The 3,648-nt window shown below is 36.9% G+C and overlaps 1 long non-coding RNA gene across 1 annotated transcript; it reads left to right on the top strand.

Annotated features, from left to right (window-relative positions):
- Nucleotides 1-1,918: 1,918 nt before the first annotated feature.
- On the top strand, nucleotides 1,919-3,030 carry LOC125138899. Its single transcript, XR_007138017.1, has 3 exons — nucleotides 1,919-1,977; nucleotides 2,157-2,216; nucleotides 2,858-3,030. It is a non-coding gene; the product is annotated as an uncharacterized LOC125138899 (long non-coding RNA).
- Nucleotides 3,031-3,648: the final 618 nt, after the last annotated feature.

Below are 3,648 nucleotides of genomic sequence, written 5' to 3'. Positions count from 1 at the left end.
TCCAGAGTAGGTCAGAAGTGAGGTGGAAGTTAAACATGTCAGATTGGCAAAGTTTATCAAAGTGTTAAAGATAAGATCCTAAAGGAAAGTATTTTGCAAGAGACCACTTCAAAAGTACACAAAAGAAATAAATCTAAATGGATTATTGTAGTTCTACAAAAAAATGTGCTTGAGATTTATCCATCTTTTGTAACCAACGTCTGAACTTCCCAATGAATTATGGATCATTTTTACAAATTCTGCATGTTTTCCTGTAATAACTTCATGAGTCATTTGAATCATTAATGTACTTTTGCATGCAGAGTTTGTCTCACTGTAAAAATATGTATGACATGTGGTCTGTTTACATTTTCCAAACCACTAAAAAAAAAAGAAAGAAAGAAAGAAACGCACACAAATGTAAAACTGCTGTTTTTTATTACTGATGTAACGACACAATCCACCACTCATCTGGATCCGATCAGCCCAGCAACAGGAATGATGCCGATTTTGGACGACGAAACAACAAAGATTTAAAAGAGCTTTATCCGACTCTCTCCTGTCTATTTTACAACACGACATTTGATTTAAAAATACAATCTTTCCGATGTTATTATATAAATATCCCTGCATATATTTTTATTACTTTGTTATCAACGCTAACCTTGGATATGCCGACTTCAGACACCAGACGTCTTAACCGATTGGGGTAAAGAGAAACTGTTGCTGTAACGTTCTCGTCTTTGTCCTTGGAAACTGCACGCAAATATTAATTCATTTGAGTATTAGCCAGAGGAAAAATCTGGTTTTTTTAAGAGCGAGATTCTTTAAATATCATCATAAAATGTACCATAGGAATCTGGGTAATGTTCCAGCACACACACACACACACACACACACACACACAAAATTCCCTTTTGGTTATCACAAACCTGTGAAATGTACATTACTCTAAATGCACAGTGGTCTACATCAGCTTGAATTCAATTCATCCGAATGAATGTGTAATAAAGTCAATTGTCAGTTCAACTCTGCTCTTTATAACCGCTTTACAGAAATATATATATACATCCAGGATATTACTTATACATTTTAAATCTCTACTTCATGAGTAAGCCAGAGGCCAAACTTCCTTGAAACAATATAAAGAAGAATCCTTGAGAGGAATCAGACTCTCAAGGAGAACCCTGTGTTTCTGGGTGACACTTGATTACAGTGTGACTATAAATCACTGCGTAATACAAGGTTAAAAAAATGCGGTTGTGGAACAAGTATTAACATGAAGTTGTTGAAATGTGCACAGATGGAGTACAACATTGCAGTCCAAAAGCCATCTTCAGCGTTTCTAGAGTGAGATTCTCTGTATACATCCCTGTATTTCCTGTTAGGCTTTAGATGGTCAGTGAACTTTTATATTCATTCATGTTGTACCTTCAGGACACAATAATGTAAAAACAGGATGAACTTGTATTCGAAAAAGAAAAAAAAGTCCTAGCGCTTGATATATAGCCAAGCCGTCCTTGGCACTGATGATAACAGGCTTCTGATGATAACAGATGTTTACAGGCTTTCCGTTGTCAGAGACATGGTGACACTGATACCTACTACAGTGATGTTTTTACTTTTAATATTACATTACATTACATTTTTCAATGTTGTATGTAACTTATTTTCTATGTACATGTTCTCGTAAATATCTCTGTCTTCTTTTACTGATATATTGCTACAGATATATTGTCAATAACTTTTGTCAATGTTTTTAAGGCAGAAAAAAAAGCTTTTTTATTTTTTATTCAGTTCAATTGATTCAACTCATGTATTTTTATATTGGGATCAATGTGAAATACCTGGCAACCTGGCAACAAAAAAAAAACCAGCAATCATCTTGTTGTGAAACACCTAATGTTGCTTTAAATTGTTGAAATGACTTTCTGGTTTACAAGAAACTGCCTGTTTAACATGCAGGACATAATATCGTCGCTGTCGGGCGGAAACCTCGTATGTCCAAATTTTGTCAATTTCATATTTTTTTACATATCGATGCTATCGGTCAGTCCCCACGTGGGTCTGTTATTTTTAGAAGTTATTAACCAATCTAAAGTCTTGAAAATAGCTTGAGCGCAAACCTCTTAACTCCGTTGGACACTTCAACTGTCCACCTCTTCTTCACTCCACAGGAGAGCTTCGCAGCATATCCTCAAGATTAAGAGTCGCAACGAATCAACACGTCTTCTGAGGTAAATGTCTTCAAAAAATTCTTGACCCCCGCTAGTTCTGGTGCTCGTCTGAGGACAGGAATTTAGCGCAAGACAATCCACTGCAACGCGGACTAAACCCTGTGCGTTGCAGATAAGATACAGCGTTTTTTAATTTCCTGAAAAATAATGGTTTTGGAGATACGAGGATTCCGCCCGACAGCGACGATATGTACATAGTATTTTGGGATATTATTGTCATGCAAAATCCATTCTACAAATTCTTCAGAGACTATTTCTTAAGACTATTTCTTTGACCACGAGGTAGGATCCATAATTCGGTTCCCAGTCAAAAGCTCATTACTATTGCTTTGTACAAACTTGACTCATTCGCCTGAGATGTGGGCAAAACATTTTGGTGTCAGCAAAACATCCATCTTCTACAGTGTTTACACTGTGTGTAATGTTGTTAGAGAGTCAATGATGGCAAGTTATAATAGCGTACCATAATTCTCTGGTAGATTTGTAAGACATATCTGTTTAGCCAGGCATACACCTACGTAATACATCCCATAACCTTCAAAAAGCACATTATCATGTAGTGTTGGTTAATATCATGAACAGCAGCTATGCTAATTCCTCTCCACATGCTTCTCTTTTTTTACCCATTGCGATGCATCCAGAGATTGTACCAGCTCTAGTTGTAGAAAGATTTCAGATCTTGTGAGATGAGGCCAACCTTGTGGGGATCCTGAGGCAGCTAGAAATGTACCAGCTCCAGTTGGATTCCACTTCATGAGGATTTCAACAACCTCCTCATCAATGCACAACTATCAGACTGTATCTGACTGTAGAAAAGGACATTATTCATAATAAAACTCTGAAATGTTTATAACAGTTTGTAATCACACCCTCCAGTGTCACCTAAGTGAGGATGAGGTTCCCTTTTGAGTCTGTTTCCTCTCAAGGTTTCTTCCTCTTCCATTTAAGGGAGTTTTTCCTTGTCACCGTCACCTCAGTTACCTCAGTGCTACATGGCACGCATATGTCACAATAATATCAAATGTAAAGGATGTCAGTTTCCAATGTAGTTTCCATTCATCCATCATATTTTTCATTTTTCATTCATTCAACTGCTTTGTTCTGGTCAGAATTAAGAAGAATTAAGAAATAATTCACAAGAATAAGAAGAAGACGAAGAAGAAGAATATGAAGAAGATGAAGAAGAAGAAGAAAAACAGGAGCACATGCTTATGTTCACTGAGGGGAAAAAAGACAATAAAAACATGCAGATGTAGATGTGCACAAACACTTGTGGAAGGAAACAATTTGGGTGATTCGTTGCTTAAAACGAGACTAGTTAACATGAAATTTAACCCCTCTCTCTCTCTCTCTCTCTCTCTCTCTCTCTCTCTCTCTCTCTCTCTCTCTCTCTCTCTCTCTCTCTCTCTCTCTCTCTCTCTCTCTCTCTAGA

The sequence above is a fragment of the Tachysurus fulvidraco genome, chromosome 15 (assembly GCF_022655615.1).
Source record: "Tachysurus fulvidraco isolate hzauxx_2018 chromosome 15, HZAU_PFXX_2.0, whole genome shotgun sequence".
NCBI lineage: Eukaryota > Metazoa > Chordata > Actinopteri > Siluriformes > Bagridae > Tachysurus > Tachysurus fulvidraco.
This window is presented reverse-complemented; position numbering and strand designations above follow the sequence as displayed.